At 42.3% G+C, this 25,129-nt stretch overlaps 1 pseudogene; it reads right to left on the bottom strand.

The window, feature by feature from the left end:
- Positions 1 to 854: 854 nt before the first annotated feature.
- Positions 855 to 23,041, bottom strand: LOC140192369 (dehydrogenase/reductase SDR family member 9-like; annotated as a pseudogene).
- Between the last annotated feature and the right edge of the window lie 2,088 nt (positions 23,042 to 25,129).

The following is a 25,129-nucleotide window of genomic DNA, read 5'->3' as shown; positions in this document are numbered from 1 at the left end:
ATTGTTTTACAACATTGAATCAGTGGATTTAATTTGGCTTTGTTTTGATATTCAGTGACTTGAAAATTTTATCGTATCCAACTCCTGACTTGTGCTTTTCAATAACCTTTTCACAGAGTTGTTTAGAGTGTTCTTTTGTCTTCATGGTGTAGTTTTTCCCCAGGATACTGACTCACCAGCAGTTGACCCTTCCAGAGACCGGTGTATTTTCACTACAGTCAATTGAAACACCTTGACTGCACACAGGCCTCCAAAAACAAATCTCCATTTAACCAGCTCTGTGACTTCCAAAACCAATTGACAGCACCAGTGATTACTTGGTGCCTCACATTAAGGGGGAGGGGTGAATACTTACACAATCAGTTATTTATGTTTTATATTTGTAATTAATTTAGATCACTTTGTAGAGATCTGTTTTCACTTTGCAATTAGCCTGCAGGCATTTCATCAGCAGTCGAGGTAACGTTCTCAGTGCACAGTTTGTGGTGTTTCTCTCTGGGACTGCTCACATTTAGGTAGGAGTCCACTGCTTGCCTCGGTCCTGATTGGCTACCCCTCCAGCTGAACTTGAATTACTGTCACCGTCCTGTAAACTTAACCAGTCTGGCCATTCTCCTCTGACCTAATCATTACCAGGCATTACTGTAATCATTACTGTCGCTCACTGGATGTTTCTGGGAGCTTTCCTTACACAATTCTCTGTAAACTCTAAAAAGCCTTGAAAGGATTCATTCACTGCCTTCCAAAAATTCAACTGGGTGGCTGAGGAACATTTCTTAACATTTGTAAAATATATATTTATACAATACAAGAAACTACAAAATCAAGAAAGACACATAAATCAATTCGTGACCTTTTATTTTTGACCAGAACATTGAAACTTCAGCAGTGATAAATGTCTTTTAATTGATAACACCTCAAAATCCACACCTCAAATTTACTCCAAATTTTGATTCTATTCTCCAAAATCTTTGATAGTTTTGAAAGTTAAGATACTGACTGACACCGGAGAAAGCAATAACATTGCCTGTTTTCTATGATACAGAAAGAAAGGGATCACATCATATTTTACATTAGTGTCACTAGTACTATTTCCTCTTCATCATACTCAATCCCAAAACAATGCTAAAAGAGAGTTTTTGCTGGCTTGATTTTACCTATACTGAGCAGAAAATCAGAGATAGCAGTTGGCATGTAGGAGAGAGGAATCCAAAATATCTTTGCATCGATTCCAGCAGAGTACCGAGTACGAGGATGAAGAGAAGTCAGAGCATGATTCAGGCACCACACCACTTTCATCAAATCTGGGTTGAGTTGCTTCTCCACTTTATTGTCAGGATTAAAGAGACTGTAAAACAATATGAAAAGTACATTTAAAGAAAATTGTTTTTCAACTATGATATTGATAAGCACCATATATAACAGACGGCAGAGTATTAGAGATACATATTGTTTGCACAAAGGAAAGGTGAAGTGTTTTCAGATAGATTTTATTTTCCTAGGAGTCTGCTAATTTTTGTGATGAGTTGTTGACTTGTGCAGTAAAGGCTCACTCTCGGTGTTATGTTTCGTAACTCCAAACCAGGAAGATCTGGGAGTCCGAAACAAGACCACAAGACATAGGAGCAGAATGAGGCCGTCTGGCCCATCGGGTTTGCTCCGCCATTCAATCATGGTGGATCCTTTTTTCTCCTCCTCAACCCAGTTCCCAGCCTCCTTCTTATAACCTTTGATGCCATGTCCAATCAAGAACCTATCAATCTCTGCCTTAAATACACCCAGCAACCTGGCCTCCATAGCTGCAAGTGGTAACATGATTACAGTGAATGGCGGTGCTGGCTCGACGGGCCGAATGGCCTACTCCTGCACCTATTGTCTATTGTAACAAATTCACCACACTGGTGAAATGTGGTCTGACTCTGAGCTTACTTTTAGCGAGGCGCACGTGCATCATGTGGTAGCGTGATGACATTTGTAATTGCCATAGTTTTACATTTTTACAAAACGGTTTAATCAATCAATATATACAGAAGATTACTCAAATATTGTTGAAATAGACAACAACCTGTGTGCTCTCACAAGAGGAAACAGGTGGAGTTCCTGCCTCTTCTCCAAGAAATGGTTCTTGCTACCTGAAATCAAACAGGAAGTCCCTGACAGACCTCAACTTTTATATCTCCAGCCTCTCACTCCAATAAAATCCCATTTTATTACTCCTCGTGTCTCTTGTAACCCAGGTGACTGAGGAAGAATTTAATGGATTCTTTCTCTTCGATTGATGATGGGTATATCGGCTTCCCCTCCCTTCTGGGAGACTGCATGCAGCTGCTGCTAGTGGGCTGGCGGTTTGAGGAACTGGGATGCAACCATGCAATCTAGAATGAATGGACCATCTGTACTCCTTCCTCACATTCATTTTGCATTATTACGATATATAGAATTACTGAAACTGTGTATATTAACGCTCCAAATTGTGGTTCCATTCTCTGAAATCTTTGACAGTTTAAAATCAAGATTCCTGACTCACACCACCGAAAGGGATAATGTGGCCTATTTTCTATGATACAGGAAGAAAGGAATTTTTAAATGAAATTTTACATCAGTGTCACTATAGACTATCTACTATTGTGTCAATAGTTTAAAGTCTACAGACACAGCAGTAAATAAGATTGAAAGAGTACAGAGAAAATTTACAAGGATGTTGCCAGCTTTGGAAGACCTGAGTTATAAGAAAGTATTAAATGAGTTAGGACTTTATTCCTTGGAGCATAAAAGATTGAGAGCAGATTTGGTATACAAAATTAGGAGGGGTACATGTCGGGTAAGTGCAAGCAGGCTTTTTCCCACTGAGGTTGGGTGGGACTGCAACCAGAGGTCATGGGTTAAGAGTGAAAAGTGAAAAGTTTAGAGGGAACCTGAGGGTTGTAAAAGATTAGAGCAAGCTGTCAGCCTCTCTCTCTCTCTCTCTCTCCCTCTCTCTTCTCTCTCCTCTCTCTTTCTTCCTCTCGCCCCTCTCTCTTCCCTCCCTCCCTCGATGGAGGGAGAGAGAAAACCTGCCTGAGAAACCGAAGTGCTGATTATGGACTGTAGGTTTTCATGGGACTCTAGATCCGGGTCTTCCTGGGGGCTTTTGCTATTGCTTGTGTAACATTCAGTTATATTGGCTCGTGTATGTCTGGGGGAAATCCAGCCCAGCACCCGCCTCAACACTCCCCACAGGGTTGGTTGCCGCCCGAATCAATCACAAACATCAATCATCAGCCAGCACACCCAGTAAATTTTAACAAATACACTTTATAGATATGACTAATTCTATGACATTAATATACATTTGATACAGAGAGGAAAGTAATGAAAAAAAAGGCGCCAACACTTATCAAAGTCCAAGTTCTTTGCGCGCTACATTGGAGCTCAATTCGACTTCAGACGACCACCCGAATTCCGTCGACTCACGGCTCGGGACCACCCTGAGTGATCGACCGGAGCCTCTCCACACGTCCGCGGTCTTCCTCGTCTCTCCTCCGACTCCCCGCCAAAACTCAGTCCACAGTCATATCATACAGCATGGTATCCGAAAACAAAACGATACATAACCACCCATTGGCTAATAGAACCCTGTTATCTCATTTTAAAGTAAAACGACTGTTAGCGCAAACTCTCTTCAGCGTTAAAGCACAACAAAGCCGCATTCCCCAGATTAACATAACAAAGTCACCACTTTAAATGTAACAAAACAAAGACCCCGTACACTTGCATGATGGGAGGGTGGTGGGGTGGGGAGGGAGAGGAAATCAGTGCCTCAGCTGCTGCTTGTGCATGGAAGGTGTGAAGGAGTGGCTGGGCTTTACGTTTCTGATGTTTCTATCATTCATTCTTTGGGATTTATTGTTTTGTGAATATCTGTGAAGGATAAGATTTCAGGCTGTATACATTCTCTATATTAAGTTGGACCAATTCATTTGAACAATTTATATATAAACATAAAAAACTAATAAAGATGGATTTTGCATTTTCTACACTATTCTGCTATCTACAGGTGAAGCATAGCAGTGGATGAATAATATTTATTGAGACAAGCTTCCTTTAGGTAATGTATCTATTTGGATCACAAGTTCATAATTGGATATCTTTAATTAAAAACATCTAAATATATATAAGATAAAAACAACTAACCTTTATCCATGTAATCATGCCCATATTCTTCTTGTACATCTGGCGGTAACCTACTCCACAGCCTGTTCATTTCCTGCCCTATGTCGTCGATATTACCCATGGGTGTTTTGAAAAAACCTGGCTCAATACAAGCTACTTTCACTCCAAAACACTTCATATCTCTCCTGCAAAATTACAAAATAAAACCATCATGTTGTTACAAACTTTTATCTATTGGCTTTTGTTTTCTAAGTCCTTTTTTATTTTATGTATTATAATGTTCAAGCTGCGTTAAGTGATAGACTATGAGGGGACCCAGTCAATCTTTTATGAAGTAATAATAATAATAAAGTTATACAGCATTTTTCCTACAGAAGATGTAATTCCAGGTGACTTACAAAGAGTAAAGATTAAAAATGAAAATAAAATACAAAATGATGTTCATTAAAAAGAAGGTTGAATAAACAGGTAACACACACAAAATGCCAGAGGAACACAGCAGGCCAGCCAGCATCTATGGAAAGATGTGCAGTCGCTATTTCTGGTTGAGATTTCTGTCTTAAGTGTTTCCAGCGATCTGACCTCCACAGCCATATGAGGCAATAAATTTCACAGATTAACCACTCTCTGGCTAATGAAATTCCTCCTCATCTCTGTTGTAAATGGACGTTCCTCTATTCTGAGGCTGTGTCCTCTAGTCTTAAACTCCTCCACCACAGGAAACGCCTCCGCATACTTCCTGTCCAGGCCCTTCAACAATCAATATTTCAATGAGATCACCCCTTAATCTTCTGAATTTCAGTGAATAGACACCTGGAGCCAGCAAACACTCCTCATATGACAAACCTTTCAATCCCAGAATCATTTTTGTGATCCTTCTTTGAACCCTCTCCAATATCAGCAAATTTTATCTTAGATAAGGGGCTTAAAACTGCTCACAGTACACCAAGTGAGGCCTCACCAATGTTTTATAAAACCTCAATTACATCCTTGCTTTGTATTCTAGTCCTCTCGAAATGTATGTGAACTACATTTTCCATCCTCACCACAAACTCAAATAAAAAATTAACCTTTATGGAACACACATCAAAGTTGCTGGTGAACGCAGCAGGCCAGGCAGCATCTGTAGGAAGAGGTGCATTCGACGTTTCAGGCCGAGACCCTTTGTCAGGACTAACGAAGTTTCAGGTCTCGGCCTGAAACGTCGACTGCAGTTAGTCCTGACGAAGGGTCTCGGCCTGAAACGTCGACTGCACCTCTTCCTACAGATGCTGCCTGGCCTGCTGCGTTCACCAGCAACTTTGATGTGTGTTGCTTGAATTTCCAGCATCTGCAGAATTCCTGTTGTTAACCTTTATGGAATCTTGCATGAAATCCCTTTGCACCTCAAATTTTTGTATTTTCTCTCCATTTAGAAAATAGTCTTCCCTTTTATTTCTTCTCCCAAAGTGCATGACGATTCACTTCCCAACACTGTATACCATCTGCCAATTCTTTGCCCATTCTCTTAATCTGTCTAAGTCCTTCTGTAGCCTCTCATCTTCCTCAAAACTACCTGCCCCTCCATATATCTACATATCGTCTGCAAACCTGGCCACAAAGCCATCAATTCTGTTATACAAATCATAGATATATAACGTAAAAAAGCTGTCCCAACACATACTCCAGTTATACACCACTGGTCACTGGCAGACAACCGGAAAAAGCTTGCATTATTCCCACTATTTCCCTCTTGCCAATCAACCACTGCTTTATCCACACGAGTATCTTTCTTGTAATACCATGGGCTCTTAGCTTCTGAAGCAGCCACATGTGTGGCAACTTGTTAAAGGCTTTCAGAAAATCCAAGTATTCAACATCCACCAATTCTCCTTTATCTATCCTGCTTGTTATTTCTTCAAAGAATTCCAACAGATTTGTCAGGGAAGTTTTTCACCTAAGGACACCATGCTGACTGCAGCCTATTTTATCATGTGTTTCCAAGTACACCGAAACTACATCCTTAAGAATCAACTCCAACATCTTCCCAACCACTGAGGTCAGACTAACTGGCCTACAGTTTCCATTGTTCTCCCTCCTCCCTTCTGGAAGAGTGGAGTGACATTTGCAATTTTCCATTCCTCCAAAACCATGCCAGAATCAATTGGTTCCTGAAAGGTCATTAGTAATGCCTCCAGAATCTCTTCAGCTACCTCTTTCAGAATGCTGGGGTATATACCATCTGGTCCAGGTAACTCAGCTACCTTCAGACCTTTCAGATTCCCAAGAACTTTCTCCTTAGTAACGACAACTTCACTCACTTCTATCCCCTGACATTCTCAAACCTCTGACATACTGCTAGTGTCTTCTACAGTGAAGACTGATGCAAAATACCCATTCAGTTCATCAGCCATTTCCTTCTTCCCCCATCACTACCATAGAGTCTAAATGGAAGAGGAAATATACAAGCACTCTGGTCCCTGACTCCAGCCACAAAGATGACAAATTTCCTGGCCCCTGGTGCTCTGGTCCCCAAGCCCTGGTACCAGATCTTGGCTCAGGGCTCACTCTCAGTTCCTGGCTGATATCCTGCAGCAGGAGCAAGTCGGATAGTGAACCACCAGGATTCCCGAAAAACAAAATGCCAGATTAAAAGAACTCTACTCTATTATGTTGATACATAAACAGAAGTATCAAGGAGAGCATCTTAATTTCAAACTCACCTGAGACTGTCATTGAAAGCTTCTACACCAAATTTAGAGATGCAATATGGTCCACTTACAGGGCTGATCCTTCCAAATACACTTGCAATATTCACTATTCTGCCTCGTGCCCGCTTTATCAGTGGAAGTACACTCAGTGTGACCTCAATAAGTCCAACCAGGTTGACATTCAACACGGCTCTGTAATCATCTATCATAAGCCGTCAATAGGTACAGTGGCGTTCATGATGCCAGCATTGTTAACCAGCCCCCAGAGTCCTATAATTGTTGAAATGAACAAAAAAAAAATTTAATGTCAGATTACCCTTTATTATAATTGATTGGCCCCTAATAGTGTCTTGTGATTTCACACATAAAACCCATATTGAAGCCAAAAAAATTATATTTTTATATACACACACACACACACACACACGCACAGACACACACACACGCACTTATATGCAGTCCACATACAAAACGTTAATGCTGTTGCCCTAGTGTTACAGGTTCATCATGCTCCTTGTCTTATATTTAAATTCTTGGTGGAGTAATGGATGAATAGTAACTATTAAAGTGTTTAATTAATTTAGAAGTGTTGGTGCGTGGCCAAGAGGTTAAGGTGTCTGTCTAGTGATCTGAAGGTCGCTAGTTTGAGCCTAAGCTGAGGCAGCGTGTTGTGTCCTTGAGCAAGACACTGAACCACACATTGCTCTGCGACGACACCGGTGCCAAGCTGTATCGGCCCTAGTGCCCTTCCCTTGGACAATATCTGTGGCGTGGAGTGGGGAGACTAGCAGCATGGGCAACTGCCAGTCTTCCAGACAACCTTGCCCAGGCCTGCGCCCCGGAACCTTCCAAGGCGCAAATCCATGGTCTCACGAGACTAATGGATGCCTATTATAATGATTTAGAAGGATAAGCTGAACACTGTGTTAATGAACACATATTGTTTGAATAAAAAACAGGCATTAGAACAAAAGATCAAAGAGTTTGACTGTTTCTGGGTCTCTCTATGCTTATCACACTTGTATTTACTGGGGTGCCTTTCACTGATTTTTTGTACTTTGCACTGACTGGAAGTCACGATCAGAGCTTGGACCCAGGGGTGGTTTCATGAGTGAGTCGAAATTCGGAGCTCCCCCTGACACAGCAACAAGTAGTATCTAAGAATCGTGAGCTCTGAAATCTTTGTATTTTGTGTGCTTTATTTGTGCTTTCTATTTTATAAAAATAAATAAGCTTAAATTACTTTATTGTTCTTGTATGCTTGTTAGCACATCTCCTGGAAACACAGATTGTTTGGGTCTAATCAACCAAACCCACTACACTCGCTCAAAAGACTGCAAGTGCCACAGATCAAAAGGATGCCAGGAATTTAATGGAACTGACTCGCACTAGATGCAGGGACACCTTTTCTGCCTTCACTCAAGAGCTTTTCCCGTTTCCTTAAGCTAGGCAGATAGGTAGACTCCATTCCCGGTGTAGTTATAGTTTGAAGACTGTTTTAATGATCACCAATATATCACAGTATACAAGCAGCTGTGTGAAAAGACAGTATTTTAGGCATTCTCACAAAAGACGGATTCAAATATATATCAAAACTCCTTTGACTCCGAACAAAGTGCTTCCTGCTTCAGAATGGTCAATCTGATGATGACGGTTAGTTGCTAACAACACAAATAAAAGTAATCAACAACAGCTGCAAACTTACAATTAGGCATTGAGAGCTCGTAGCTAGAAATAAAACAGCAAACTAAATGGGTGGGGTGGGAGGGGGTGGACATAACAGTACCTCCACCCTCCAGAATCAGAAAGACAGGTGTGTTAAAAGGGCCTGAAGGATCACTGGGGACCCGAGTCACCCCAACTCACAAACGGTTCCAGCTGCTACCATCCGGGAAGCGGTACTGTAGCATAAAAGCCAGGACCAACAGGCTCCGGGACAGCTCCTTCCACCAGGCAATCAGATGAATTAATTCATGCTGATACAATCCTATTTCTATGTTACACTGATTGTCCTGTTGTATATACTATTTATTATAAATTACCATAAATTGCACATTTAGACGGAGACATAACAAAGATCTTTACTCATGTATATGAAGGATGTAAGAAATAAAGTCAATTCAATTCAAAAGTCTAAGAAATAAATTTAATCACGGCAGTGGATTCCAATTAATTGAGCCATCGGTTAATCAGTCTCCTATTTGACACAAAGAATAAAAACAGAAAATCGAGAAAACAGCCAGGATGCCTTTTGTTTATTTGGAACATCATGGTGTTTAATTGGGACAGGAGACTGTTGCTGAGCTGTTCCTAATTAGAGTCAGTTAACTGATGATTTGTCTCTTTCTTTGTATACCTTTTAAACTATTTCCATGAAACTTTGACTTAATTGTGGTACCCACTTACCTGAGCCAAAATGTACTGTTCCTGATGTGTCCTAACCAACCAGAAATCAAATCAGAACAGTCTCTCCAAAGACAACACGGAATTCAATCAACCTACAGAAAATGCCAGCAATACTCTTAAGAGCATGGAAACCATGTCTAACAAAGGATTCATTTATTGAGATACAGTGTGAACAGTCCTTTGTGGCCCTTAAACCCACACCACTCAGAACTCCCCCGATTTTACTCTAGCCTAATCACAGGACAATTTACAATGACCAGTTCACCTACCAACCAGTTCTTCTTTGGACCGTGGGAGGAAATAGAGTCACCCAGAAGAAACCCACATGTACACGGCGAGTACGTAGAAACTCTTACAAGCAGAGGCGGGAACTGAACCAGGGTCAACTGTATTGTAAAGTGCTGTGCTAAACACTACACCACCGTGGATCTCCTGCCACAGGAGGCAGAGCAGAGGGGGATAACATGATGTCCCTTTAGATTCAATATGCTGGATGGCATTCTGCTCCTTTGCCTTATGGTCTTATGAAAACATCTGTGCAAACTGTAACAGAGCTAATGCTTCAGAACAAAGACCCTTCATCAGAAGCAGGTCAATGAGAGAATAAATTGGCTTTCAGTCGCAGAGGGGATTGGAAAGGCATGGAATTGGCAGTAGTAATATCTGTACATTTGCATGCTCCTGAATCATTGATTGTGTGCCTTCAGGCTTCTGCATGTCCTCCCTGATGGTAGGAACGAGAACGAAGCATAACCTGGGTGGTGGGAGTCCTTAATGATGGATGCCGTCTTTTTGAGACATCGCTCTCTGAAGGTGTCCTGGATACTACGGAGTCTAGTGCCATGATGGAGTTGACTAAGTTCACAACTCTTTGCAGCTTGTTTCAATCCTGTGCAGTAGACCCTCCCCCCCCACCACCTCAATACCAGACAGTGATGGAACCAGTTAGAATGCTTTCCATGGTACATTTGTAGACATTTGTGAGTGTTCTGGGTGACATAAAATTCTCCTTGACCTCCTAATGAAATATAGTTGCTGCACTTAATACTCCAAATGTGACCCAACTACTGTTTTACATGCTTCAACATGAACTCCCAATTTGTACACTCAATGCCCTTCTGCTATCTTTACCACCTCATCCACCCATGTTGCCACTTTTAGGGAGTTATGCACCTGCACCTCAAAATCCAACTGAAAGCTTGTGTTCTTAATGGTCCTATCATTTACTTTCCCCTTGCGTTTGACCTTCTAAAATGCAACACCTTCAATTCGTCCAATGGTGGGGGAGCCTAGGGCCAGAAGGCACAGCCTCAGAATAGAGCGCTATATATTTAGGATGAAGGTGTGGAGGAATTTCTTTAGCCAGAGAGTGGTGAATCCGTGGAATTCATTGTCATGGGCAGCTGTGAAGGCCAAGTGGTTGGATATATTTAAGGCAAAGGTTGATGCATTCTTGAATAGTCAGGGCATGAAAGGTTATGGGGAGAAGGCAGGAGGTTGGGGCTGAGAGGGAAATGGATCAGCATTGATGGAATAACAGAGCAGACCCAGTGGGCTACATGGCCAAATTCTGCTCCTATGTCTTATGGAATTCATATTGAATTTTACACACAGGATTAATTCCATGAACATGCCTGTCCCAAGCCTTTTAAGGTGACTTTTCTTTTTTTGTTGCTATTATGATACATGAGTTTCACTTGAAAGGCTAGCATTTGCCTTCCAAGTTGATCACCTCTTCATAAAGACATCACTTTTTTATCACTTTTTTATCTTCTCTATTTGGTTTTGCATTGTACTGCTGCCAGAAAATTGACAAATTTATCAACATAAGCCAATCATATTAAAACTGATTTGATTACTGAAGATTTTGAAAACGCTTTTACTGCATTACATTTTTTAAACATATGGTGATACCACATGTCATGTGTAAGAACATGATTGGACAAAGTTATGAGCATGCGTAGAAATGAGAGAATGATCTAGAAACTGTATGTTAAAGACGTGCTTGCTGTTGTAAATAAAAGTTCTAGCTTTAATTCTTCCAGAATATGGTTTGTTCTTTTAACTCACGGTACATATAAAGAACACACCATGGTATCAGAAGTCGGTCTGGAAGAATAATTCGTTTCACTAACACGGGAGAAGCAAAGATAATCGAACAAAAAGAGCGCAAACTTTTTCGTTGTTTACTAACAGCTTTAAAAATGGATGTTCTGCAACCCCCATCAACGCTTCAGCTGACTGGAAACGTAGCTGAAAATTGGAAAAGATTTAAACAGCATTTTGAAATTTATTTATTGGCGATCGGAGCAGAAAATAAAACAGAAAAAACGAAAGCAGCGATCCTACTCCATGCAATAGCGGATGAGAAAATGGAGATAATTTGAATCCAAGAGTGATAATCAACAAATTTGAAGCATTTTGTATACCGAAGTGTAATGTGACATACGAGCACTACAATTTTTTCAAATGTCAGCAGAGACCTGGTCAAACGATTGATTAATTTGTTAGGGAGTTGAGAAACCACAGTAAAAGATGCGAGTTTGCAGAGCTTACAGACTCTCTCATTAAAGACAGAACTGTTTGCGGCATTCTGGATAATGGTCTGAGAGAAAGACTATTAGAACAAGATTTGAATTTGGAAAAAGCTGTGGCACTCTGCAAAGCTTCTGAGACCGTGATGTCACAGGCTAAAGAGCTTTTTATTGAGAACTGCAATGTACACATGGTGCGCAAACGTATTAGAAAAAATAATACAACGGCAACGAAACTGACAGAGAACAAGACGTCATCTGAAACAAAAAAAACTTTGTGATCGCTGTGGGCGGGAGCACTGACCTAAAAAGTGTCCAGCATTTCAGAAAATGTGCAACAACTGTGGTAACAGTAATCATTTTTCACGCTGTTGCAGAAGTAAAAACGAAATAAAACACGTAAATGCAGTGCTTGAAAATGAACTCGAGAAGCTTTATATAGATGTGCTTTGTGAAAACAAAGGAAGTAAAAATGACTAGACTTTGCCATTGCAAGTGAACCAAAACATTATTCTGTTTAAATTAGATACTGGAGCACAAGTAAATGTTCTTGCAGAATTTGAGTTTAATGCATTAAAGCCAAGACCAAAGTTACATCAGACAAATATAAGTGACTGGGTATTCAGGTGCAGACATTCCAGTTAAAGGAACATGTGTGGCAAAAGTATCACACAAAAATATTGAGCACATACTTTCATTTGTGGTAGTGCCAAAATATGTACTGAATTTGGTAAAAAGAGTCTTAGTCCTGGACAGTGATACAGAGTCAGAATACAGTGGACACAGTCCCACACAGGAGATTAGTGTGCAAACTTAAAGCACACGGTATTGGGGGTAAGGTATTGGTGTGGGTGGAGAGTTGGTTAGCAGACAGGAAGCAAAGAGTGGGAATAAACGGGACCTTTTCAGAATGGCAGGCGGTGACTAGTGGGGTACCGCAAGGCTCAGTGCTGGGACCCCAGTTGTTTACAATATATATTAATGACTTGGATAAGGGAATTAAATGCAGCATCTCCAAGATTGCGGATGACACGAAGCTGGGTGGCAGTGTTAGCTGTGAGGAGGATGCTAAGAGGATGCAGGGTGACTTGGATAGGTTGGGTGAGTGGGCAAATTCATGGCAGATGCAATTTAATGTGGATAAATGTGAAGTTATCCACTTTGGTGGCAAAAATAGGAAAACAGATTATTATCTGAATGGTGGCCGATTAGGAAAAGGGGAGGTGCAACGAGACCTGGGTGTCATTATACACCAGTCATTGAAAGTGGGCATGCAGGTACAGCAGGCGGTGAAAAAGGCGAATGGTATGCTGGCATTTATACCGAGAGGATTTGACTACAGGAGCAGGGAGGTACTACTGCAGTTGTACAAGGCCTTGGTGAGACCACACCTGGAGTATTGTGTGCAGTTTTGGTCCCCTAATCTGAGGAAAGACATCCTTGCCATAGAGGGAGTACAGAGAAGGTTCACCAGATTGATTCCTGGGATGGCAGGACTTTCATATGAAGAAAGACTGGATGAACTGGGCTTGTACTCGTTGGAATTTAGAAGATTGAGGGGGGATCTGATTGAAACGTATAAGATCCTAAAGGGATTGGACAGGCTAGATGCAGGAAGATTGTTCCCGAAGTTGGGGAAGTCCAGAACGAGGGGTCACAGTTTGAGGATAGAGGGGAAGCCTTTTAGGACCGAGATTAGGAAAAACTTCTTCACACAGAGAGTGGTGAATCTGTGGAATTCTCTGCCACAGGAAACAGTTGAGGCCAGTTCATTGGCTATATTTAAGAGGGAGTTAGATATGGCCCTTGTGGCTACGGGGGTCAGGGGGTATGGAGGGAAGGCTGGGGCGGTGTTCTGAGTTGGATGATCAGCCATGATCATAATAAATGGCGGTGCAGGCTCGAAGGGCCGAATGGCCTACTCCTGCACCTATTTTCTATGTTTCTATGTTTCTATGACTTGCCGGTACAGTACAATACGGATCTGAAGCCAAAGAGTGACAAGAATCAGGATCCAATTGAAGAAGTGAAAGCACAAGTGAAGGAATTGAGAAGTTTTATTGAAATGATGAAGTCTCAGCATAAAAAAGAGATTACACAGTTAATGGATGAATTGCGATTTCTTCTCAAAGACCTTAAGAAAGAGCCAACTTCAGAGTTTCAGTTAACTGGTGCAGACCGGACAAAACAAGGAAATAACAACGAAACACAAGAACTGTGTGAACCACTTAGAAGGTCTACTTATGTTCTTAAACCCCCAGAGAGACTGATAGAGACATGTTAAATGATGCTTCTGTTTGTTTAATGTTGCTAATTGTTTTTCTTTTTAAGGAAAGGAAGATGGTGATATCACGTGTCACGTGTAAGAACGTGATTGGACAGAGTTATGAGCATGCGCGGAAATGAGAGAATGATCTAGAAACTGTATGTTAAAGATGTACTTCCTGTTTGCTGTTGTAAATAAACGTTCTAGTTTTAATTCTTCCAGAATATGGTTTGTTCTTAGTAACCCACGACAGAACAGATTAGACCCTCTTTATTTGAGAAACAGGGACAGTTCACATTAAGCAATATGATCTAAGACAGGGGTAGCAACCTACGGCCGGCGGGCCAGGTCTGGCCCACAAAGGTATTTTGACTGGCCCGCAAGTAAATATTGAGATACTATGCTTATCCGGCCCGCGAGCAGTTTTTCCTTATTCTGAGTGTTTCACACAACCAACTGATGGACATGCATGACGTCCTCTTACACTGGACCCAGGTTCCCTTTTGTTCCAGACCAAACACTGGTATATACGAATGACGGGAAGGCAGACTACCTTATTAATATGTATTAGATACTCTCCGTGCACGCACAGGTTTTCAGATGGGATCATTCAAATTTGTAAACAGAAACAACGTCACTGTGTTTTAACAAGAAAACCACGCTAAATATCCAGATATTTACATGTGCTACGATACTTGTTGAATAACTCGCGTTTCGAAATACAATCAAAAAAATTCCAACGGCAATGAATGCAAAACGCAGGAAGGTAGACGCTGAGTGCTGAAAAAGCAGTGAAAATGAAGGAGATACCCGTGCCGGCTACAAGGTCTCAAAACGTATTGCAGAAAAGATGAAGCCTTTTACAAATGGACAGTTTGTCAAAGAATGTTTACTGGCAGTGGTGGCTACTGTTTGTCCTGAAAATAAGTCTTTATTTGCATCTATCAGCCTGTCAGTAAGAACGATCACCCGGCAAGTTGTGAGGGGATCCAGGAGTGCCCCTATTAACTGTTTGCAGAGAGACATTTATCATTGATGGTTTGGTTGGAAAGGAGAGAGAGAGAGACGGAGTTATTTACCACCGATATATTGCTTTTGAAGAGAGAGAGAGAGACGAAGATTAACAGTTGGACTGTCACTTTAAGGCATTGGAAGTAACTTTGGATTTTTACTGAGTTGCGAGCTGGAGATGGCAGCGAGCAGTTCCAAGGTTGCTATGGTGACCGAAGGCGGAGGACACTCGATGTTATGATTTTCAGCAGGTTGTTGATGTTACTTCCAAGGACTTGTTGCCTGCTTGTACTCCTTTACAGACAAAGGAGGGAGGGACTCTTTGAATGACAGGTGATGCTCAGCCTGGTGAAATAAATGGGAGGTCAGATGATACAGACCTCAGGACACATGATCTGGACACTGAATGAGCATTGTTGTGACTGCAGAGAAAGTGGGTTTTGGAGGATCGATCAAGCTGATCGATCCAAATTGCTATTCCAGCAGTGAAAAAGGGGTTGACTGGTGGGGAGTTGTCTATGTGTCCACCCTTGCCGGGGTGATAGCTCCACCACAGAAAAACCGGTCCCCCTGGTTAAAGTCACGGTCGGTGACTTGTAAAGGATTTTGGAGGACAACGAGAAGATCGACGGCATCAGCTCACCTGAAGACTCAACTCTCTCTCTCTCTCTCTCCATCACTACTCAACTAAATACCACGAACTGAACTGAACTTTACTCAACAGACTGTATCTTTTTACCCCTAGACTTAAAGCTTGGTTTTTTCATACATATAAATTCCACACTTACTTTTATATGTAATCATTGCTAACCTGTGTGATTTATCCACATGTATATTACTGTATTGCGTAGTTACTAATAAATATTAGTAGTTTATAGCAATACCGGACTCCAAAGTGGTTTCTATTTCTGCTGGTTCTTTATCCCCGTCACAGGGTCCGTGACATAAATTGGGGCCTGTGTCCGCGATGTGAACAAATTGGTCAGGAGGCTGGTTTGAATTGATTTGGGGAAAATCCCTTTTGAATTTGGACTGTTGATTTGGTTGTGTGGAAAAACAGCAGAAATGGGTTTTAGAGACTTTCTGAAATCACCAGACCTGGTGACTTTGAAGTTTGCTAAACAGTATGAGTTGCGGGACATTGCTAAACAATTGAGAATTGAGGTAAAGAAGGGTGTGAGTAAGGTAGAAATTCAAAGGAAAATAGTTGAATACTATATAGATAAGGGAACATTTGATGAGGAGGCGTTAGAGTTGTTCGTGGAAGGTGAACCTACTGAGGATGAGCTTCAGCTTCAGCTGGAAATATTAAGGAGGGAGCATGAACTGAAATTACAACAGCTCGAGAGAGAGGCCAGAGAGGCAGAAAAATGGAGAGAAGAAGCAAGACAAAGGGAAAAGGCAGAAAGACAGAGACAGCTCGAGTGGGAGAAATGACAATGTGAAGATCACGTGGCAGAAAGACAGAAACAGTTCAAAAAGGAGAGGTTGTAGCAAAGAGGATTAGAGTCGGACCCTGATGATTTTTACAGCTCAGAAGGGCTTGTTTTGTGTGATGAATTTAAAAGTTGTGTTCCTGATGAGGTCAGGACACACCCAGTGGCAGAGGATGCCCCTACCCTGAAGGAGTCTGTTGAGAAAGCAGACGAAGAAGTTTTAACCCACGAGGTTGAGTTTAATCCAGACAGGAGTTTGCCAGAGAATAGCTGGGAGGTTCGAGATGACCTTGAATTTGAAACTGGGACAAGTGATGACAGCCCAGAAGAGGCAGCTGTCCCAATTGCCTGCGTTCAGGTTGTTGAAGTACCTGTGGATTCACAGGATTCTGAACCTTATGTTGAGACTCAGTTAAGGTCTGAGGTAACTAACTTGGTTGAAAGGGAATGCAGTTTTTGTGTGTCAGATGGACTTGTTTCAGTGAGTAAGGGGTTAAACTTGGTACCAGTGGAAAGTGAGGATTCTCAGTCATTTGTAGTAGACTGTGTTTTAGAACCTGTTGAGGTCAATGTTGTTGGAAGTAATGGGAAAAGTGCTGTTCCTGGACTTTTGGATAAAGTGCTGGAAAAGGTTGGAGTGGTTGCGCGAACATTGGCCCTGCTTGCAGGACAAAGGCCTGCTGACACAGGATGTGCTCGTTTGTTGAACTTTGTTTGGACATTTCAGCACCTACAAGGTCATGCTGTTATTCAGTGTTCTGTGATGGAAACACGGCGTAGTGAAGGTCCGAGGAAGTTGATAAAGAGATTATTTAGCCTCTTTCATATTCTCATCAGCCTCTCATGCAGAAATTGGTAAACAATGGAGGCATGTTGACAGTTCTCCAAGATAAGAGTGTTTCAGCAATTCAGCTAATGAGCAAAGCTGCTGTTGAGGCCTATAGCAAGACCTGTGATAGGAAAACCAGAGGTTTAAATTATGATGTGTCAGAGACATTTCTACCTTCTAGATTTCAGCAGGACTTAGAGGGTAGTACAACTGATAAGGGTAAGGTGTATAAGAAAGGTTTGGCTTTGTTGAGAAAGGATTTTATCGAGGAACGGAAGCAAGATTCTAGAATGGTGGCTTTAAGGGAGATGGCTCTCACAGGAGGAGAGGAGGTTCAGAGAGAGTCAGTGGGACGTTACCTTAAAGATGAGATGTTGATGAGGAGGTGGAGACCAGCCACAGTGCCTGCAAGTCACGTGGTGGTTTTGAAAGGTTACAAGGCTGAAATTTTAAACATGGCTTACAGTATGCCCTTAGGTGGGCATCATGGAGAGAGAGAGACAGGGAATAGGATTGTGAAGGAATTTTACTGGCTTAGTTTAGGGAACAATGTAGTGAATTGAGTGGGCTCCTTGGCAAAAGACTGCAGCTGGTTATCAGTATGTGTTAACAATTGCGTGTGCTGCGTCTAGGTCCCCTGAAGCAGAGTCTTTTGAAAACATTGAGACCAAGACTGTGGTAACAGCATACAGTAAGTTTTACACACTGGTAGGTCTGCCCAAAGAAATTCAATTTGACCAGGGTAATAACTTTACTTCGAGAACATTCCAGGGGATAGCTAGAGAATTAGAAGCTAAACACATGGTGTCATTTACATATCACACAGAGACCAAGGGAGCCTTGGAACGGCTCAACTCAACTCCTAAGACCATGATTAAAGCACATTGTGTGAGAAATGAGGAAAATGGGAATGAGGGGGTTCCCCTCCTTTTATTTAGTGGTGGAGATTCGATTCAGAAGGCAGTGAAGGGTAATTTGTTGGAACCTGTGTTCAGTTACAGGCCAAAAGGACCTTTGACCCTACTCAGAGAACTCTGGAAGCGATTTAGTAAGCTTTGTGTCCTTAATAAGGGACGTTCACAAAATGGTCGCGTCAAAATAAGACACTTGTTTATGGAAATTGCAGCTGTGAGAATTATTGGAGTACAAAATGGAGTCATGAAATCTGATAATGGAATGGAAATGCATGTTTGGCCACTGAATCTAGACTCACCAAGATGTCAGAATTTCATTGTTTTGGAAAATATTACTGATAAGGTCCATCAGTTGGACCCAACGCCGAAAAAAAAAGTAAAAGGACTAATTGGTGTTTTGAAATGGTGCACAGCTGCAGTGAATGACATCATTATGAACTTAGCCCAGCCTATGAAATGGTATCTTCACAGAGTGAACTTTGAGGAAAGTAAAAGGGTTGAACAAGGAATTAGAAACAAGAAAGAACAAAGAAAGAGAATGAATGACTGTATTGATGGAGTGGGGAAGGCTAAATATCTTATTAAGATTGACTTGTTAAAAGGATACTGGGGTGTTCCTTTAACAGAGAGGGTTAAAGAGATATCAACATTTGTGACACCATCTCGACTGTATGAATACAATGTTTTACACTTCAGGATGAAGAATGCTCTAGAAACATTTCAAAGAATAATCAATTCTGTGATTGGAGGATTAGAAAGCACAGGGGCTCATATCAATGACTTAGCGGTCTGGAATGACACGTGGCAAGAACATATTGCAGCTGTAGATAAATGGTCTGACAGACTTTCCAAGGCCAATCTTACGGTGAACCTCGCTAAAAGTGAATTTGGCCATGCCACAATTACATATCTGAGTTATGTGGTGGGCCAAGGCCATCTGGCTTCTGTACAGGCCGAGGTTCAAACAATTGCTGAAGTTCCTGTTCCAACTAGCAAGAAAGCTTGGAGAAGGTTTTTAGGAATGGTTGGGTATTATAGAAAATTCTGTAAGAACTTTGCTGACATTGCTCTCCCCCTAACAAAACTCCTAGGGAAGAGTGAAAGATTTGAATGGAGTGACATTCAATGACCAGGAGGCATTTGAACGCCTGGAAACTATCCTGTGTTATCATCCTGTGCTCAAAGCACCTGATTTTACAAAGCCATTTTCTAGGGTTAGTGACGAAGCTGCTGGGGCAGTACTGTTACAGAAGGGAGTGGATGTTATTGAACATCCAGTAGCTTATTTCTCAAAGAACTTTAATGTACACCAGAAAAATTATTCAACTGTTGAAAAGGAATTACTAGCACTTATTCTGGCTTTACAACATTTTGAGGCCTATGATCAGAGACCTCAAAACCTTTCTGTTGCTCAGAGACCACTTGTGGTTTACATGGGTTATAATCAGTTGATGTTTCTAACTAAGATGAAGGATAAGAATAGAAGGTTGTTAAATTGGAGTCTAGTACTGCAGGAAGGTGACTTAAAAATCAAACATGTGAAAGGTACTGACAATGTCATAGCTGATTGCTTATCCCGATGTTAAGTTGAAAACTGTACACATTTTTGCTTTGTCATCTGACGTTTCTTTTCCTGTATTGATTAAAACCCTGTAATGGACATTTTAAAAAAATCGTCTTCGACAATTTTTTTTCCCCTGAAGAAGGGGAGTGTGAGGGGATCCAGGAGTACCCCTATTAACTGTTGGAGAGAGACATTTATCATTGATGGTTTGGTTGGAAAGGAGAGAGAGAGACGGAGTTATTTACCACCGATATATTGCTTTTGAAGAGAGAGAGAGAGACGAAGATTAACAGTTGGACTGTCACTTTAAGGCATTGGAAGTAACTTTGGATTTTTACTGAGTTGGGAGTTGGAGATGGCAGCGAGCAGCTCCAAGGTTGCTATGGTGACCGAAGGCAGAGGACACTCGATGTTATGATTTTCAGCAGGTTGTTGATGTTACTTCCAAGGACTTGTTGCCTGCTTGTACTCCTTTACAGACAGAGGGACTCTTTGAATGACAGGTGATGCTCAGTCTGGTGAAATAAATGGGAGGTCAAATGATACAGACCTCAGGACACATGATCTGGACACTGAATGAGCATTGTTGTGACTGCAGAGAAAGTGGGTTTTGGAGGATCGATCAGGCGGATCGATCCAAGTTGCTACTCCAGTTTGAGGAGAAGGGGTTGACTGGTGGGGAGTTGTCTATGTGTCCACCCTCGCCTGGGTGATAGCTCCATCACAGGAAGACCGGTCCCCCTGGTTAAAGTCACATCGGTGACTTGTAAAGGATTTCGGAGGACGACGAGAAGATCGACGGCATCAGCTCACCTGAAGACTCAACTCTCTCTCTCTCTCTCTCTCTCTCTCTCCATCACTACTCAACTAAATACCACGAACTGAACTGAACTGAACTTTACTCAACATCGTAAGACTGTATCTTTTTACCCCTAGAATTAAAGCTTGGTTTTTTCATACATATATATTCCACACTTACTTTTATATATAATCATTGCTAAGCTGTTTGATTTATCTACATTTATATTACTGTATTGCGTAGTTACTAATAAATATTAGTAGTTTATAGCAATACGAGACTCCAAAGTGGTTTCTATTTCTGCTGGTTCTTTATCCCCGTCACAAGGTCCGTGACAGTCAGCAAATGTTAAAAGTTGTTTAAGGGATGCCTGCAAAGAATTGCATTTTTTTTTTCAATTGCGCTTGATGAGAGTACAGACTTGAGAGATGCAGCTCAACTTGCGGTGTTTGTGCGAGGACTGACCTCAACCTTTCAAATTTTTGAAGAGTTTATTCAATTAATTCCTATGAAGGACACGGTTACTGGAGCAGACATTTTTGAAGCTTTGCTGAAAATGATGTCAGAAATGAAACTTAATATGTCGAAGCTAATTGGCATCACAACTGATGAGGCACCAACAATGGTGGGACAAAAAATCTAAACTGAGTTCTGTGATTACTAGTTAGCAACCTTGGTTAAGCACAAATGGTTTTATAGCATGTGTTATTCACTAATTTGAGGAAAAACATAACTAGATGTATTTAAATGGATAATTCCAAAATTTCAAGTTTTTTTTAATGGCATTTATCTGGCCCACTGTCCGCTTATTAATACGTGATCCAGCCCATAGAGGCAAAAAGGTTGCCGACCCCTGATCTAAGAATTGACAATTTCTATATGGCAAAGATAAAGGTTTAAATTTAAATTACCTTTTCCCTTTACCTCTGATTTTACAAATTCTGCTGCCTTCCAAATGCTCTCAGACTTGGTAACATCAAGTTGAATTGTTTTGAGTCTCGATGATGTCCTGCTCTTCAGTTCTTCGGCACCCTTCTCAGTAAAACAGGCAGCCAGAACATGGAATCCCTGCTGGTCCAGATGCTGGGCCAGAAGATTTCCAAAGCCAGAGTCACAGCCTGTGATGTACACATGCTTGTCAAATATATTTGTTATCTGTTTCCTGTCTCTGTACCGCCAGTACAGGAAGCAAAGTACCAGCGACAGAATCAGATAGCCAAGCATTTCTGAAACTCAAGAAAAAGATGCAGCATTTCAGAATCATTGTATTTCAGAAAATATTTCAATTGTGTGAAGTCATTGAAAAATAATTCTGAGGTTCAACAAGTGCACTAGGGAACACAAGAGTCCAGAAAATTTGATGTAGTTTATTGGTAAGATTAGATCCTACTGTAAGGGAAATACAGATATGGTGATGAATTCTCAAACTAAGAAGTGTCTTGACTGATCAGGAGTCTTTCACGACTGAAGCACAAGTGTCTAACCGATGGAAACAATATTGTGAAATGTGATGTTTCATCGTCTTTAGCACACTGTAAGCTACGAAAGCTTAATTGGCTTATTCTTTAGTCATAGAAAAGTACAGGTAAGAAAGCGGCCCTTCGATCCGTCCAGTCCATGCCGAAACCATTTAAACTGCCTACCCCCATTGACCTGAACCCAGACCATAGCCCGCCATACCCCCACCATCATAAACACTGAAATCCAGCTCGCACGCACCAGTTGTGCTGGCGGCTTGTTCCACACTCTCACAACCATCTCAACAAAGAAGTTTCCCCTCATGTTCCCCTTAAACTTTTCATCTTTCAACCTTAACCCATGACCTCTGATTGTAGTCCCACCCAACCTCAATGGAAAAAACCTGCTTGCATTTACCCTAGCGATACCCCTCATAGTTTTATATACCTCTATCAAATCTCCCCTCTACCTTGTACATTACAAGGAATAAATCTCTAACCTACTTAATCTTTCCCTACCACTCAGGTCTTCTAGAGCCAGGCACGTAGAACCTAACGCTGATAACTTCAACATGACGTTGTTTAAAAAGTCAAATAATGGTTTGACATGTACAATAAGTGGTCAGGCAGTAGACAGGGTTGATGAACAGAAAAACCTCGACCCAGGTTGGGCACGTTTTATCGATGCATAGGAGGCTGTGAGGTGACCTAATTGAAATATACAGGATTATGTGTGCGATACAGAGAGGAGCTCAGAATTGCATATGGTGACGATATGTACTTTGATAATAAATTTACCCAAACTTGTTGCAGATGTGGTCATCACGAATCGCAATGGTCTCATCAGCTCCCACATCAGCTGCTACAACACACCGCCTGATCCTGTATCCTTACTTCATTTCATTAGTTGCAATTTGGTATCCCGGTACCAAACGTACCTGATCTTACCTGCTACTCACCTGTCCCACAGACTCACACAACGACTACCGCAAAGTCGACTCCGGAATCTCCGGAGATAAACGATCAGAGCCCCGACCCTATCTCTGTCCCCTCCCACAATGGGAGTTCCGCTTAAGCTTCACTTTTTATTGGCCCAAGTGAAACTCGACTCAACAAGATTTCCTCTTCTCAATTACATATGTTCTCGCAGGGATCCTCGTCGCAGCCCGTTTCCGCTCTCGCACAGAAACTCTAAAGCAAAATTAACTATTCATAATAAAATATTCACAAGAATAAAGCGTTCCACATCTTTTCATTCTTTACATTCATGGTTAATGATTTCCATATTGGTCTAGCGCTGTTGTCAGTAACATGGCGCTCTCCTGTTTTATATTAAATACTACAAGAATTGAGGAGATTCCTCACCACTCCCTCCCCTTTCGGCCCTGCCCTCTGCACCAGGAGAACCCTACATCTTGGGCTCGCACAGATTTCATCATCACTACTCCAAAGTGAAAAGTACTCGCATGGGGACTTCCTCTTTTCAAAGGCTCCCGTTGTCGCTCAAGCTAGTCCGAAGTGAAAATCTCAGACTTCAAACGAAGAATGTGCGAACCGAAATCCGTGTCCGCTTTCGCATTGCAATCCCTGGTACTGAGGTCCACAGGTTATCACCAAGTCAGATACACTGGACTCCTAAGCAGACATTCTCCTCTAAATTCCGTCATGTGAAGAGCTTCTCCGGGTGGATAAAGGAAAAAATTCAAAATGTGCTCGAGGCCTCCTGGAAGCAATGTGCTGTTAAATCCCGGTCAATGTCATTCACCCATGCTACGCAGGCAATCCTAAATACAACCTAAATTCTAAAGTTCTATAACTCTATTACTGTCATGGTCCGGATCGGGGTCCCTTTAAATTTACCTTGTTTATGTTACGATCCAGACTGTTGATTCCCTGTTTTCCCATGTCCCTCGATTAGAGGCAATTAACGCTCGGCTGAACCGGTAGTTTATAGTCTCCGGCTTTTAGCCGTTCGGCTCGGGAGCGTTTGCAAAGTCACCAAGGTACAGTGTGTCGATATCATCTGGCCGGAGCAAGCCTAGTCTCTGCCGAAGCGAGTGCCAGTAAGTCGCCTTTCCTCACCAGAGCAACCCTATCCAGTTACCTCACCAAAGCGAGCCTGCAAAGTTTCCTCACTGAGGTGGGTCCGTCAGTTAACCCGCCGGAGGGAATCAAGAACCGCTGTCTACTGTTCCTGGGCTGAGTCGAGAGCTCGCCACTACCCGGAGGCTCCAAGTCAAGTCCTGGCCCCGGCAGCATTCAATCAGCAAGTCAAGTCCTTTCCCCGGCGGCATTCAAGCACCAAGTCAAGTCCTGGTCCTGGCGGCATTCAAGCACCAAGTCAAGTCCTGGCCCCGGCAGCATTCAAGCAGCAAGTCAAGTCCTGGTCCCGGCAGCATTCAAGCAGCAAGTCAAGTCCTTTCCCCAGCGGCATTCAAGCACCAAGTCAAGTCCTGTCCCCGGCAGCATTCAAGCACCAAGTCAAGTCCTGTCCCCGGCAGCATTCAAGCAGCAAGTCAAGTCCTGTCCCCGGCGGTCTGTGATTCCTGTCCTACCCCCTTCTCTGCGCCTCTCGCCTCTAGCCCTCTTCTGCAGCTCCTGCCTGCACTTCAGTCTAGTTCCATCACCGGAGCTAGATAGGTACTGTCTGGTGTTCATTCGTGTTGGTCTTGTCTTGTCCTCGCCTCCGTGGGGTAAGTCAGGCTGTCTTGCTGTTGCTCCACAGGGGGTCATGTCTTGTCTTGTCTGGTCCTTGCCTCTGTGGGGTAAGTCAGGCCATCTTGCAGTTGCCCTGCGGGGGGGGGCGGGGGTCATGAGTCCCGGCCCTATGTCCTGTACCCAAGGAGGGGTCTCAGCTCTCTGTTTTGTGTGTGAGTCTCGGCCCTATGTCCTCTACCCAAAGAGGTGTCCCGGCTCTGTGTGTGTGTGTGTGTGTGTGTGTGTGTGTGTGTGTGTGTGAGTGAGTCCCGGCCCTATGTCCTGTACCTAAGGAGGGGTCCCGACTCTGTTCTGTATATATGTCCATGGTTCCATGTACCTGCTCCCCGAGACCGAAGCTCTGTGTTCCCATG

The sequence above is a fragment of the Mobula birostris genome, unplaced genomic scaffold, assembly GCF_030028105.1.
Source record: "Mobula birostris isolate sMobBir1 unplaced genomic scaffold, sMobBir1.hap1 scaffold_1227, whole genome shotgun sequence".
In the NCBI taxonomy this organism is placed as follows: Eukaryota; Metazoa; Chordata; class Chondrichthyes; order Myliobatiformes; family Myliobatidae; genus Mobula; species Mobula birostris.
Note: the sequence above shows the minus strand (reverse complement) of the source record. Positions and strands in the feature narration are given on the sequence as shown.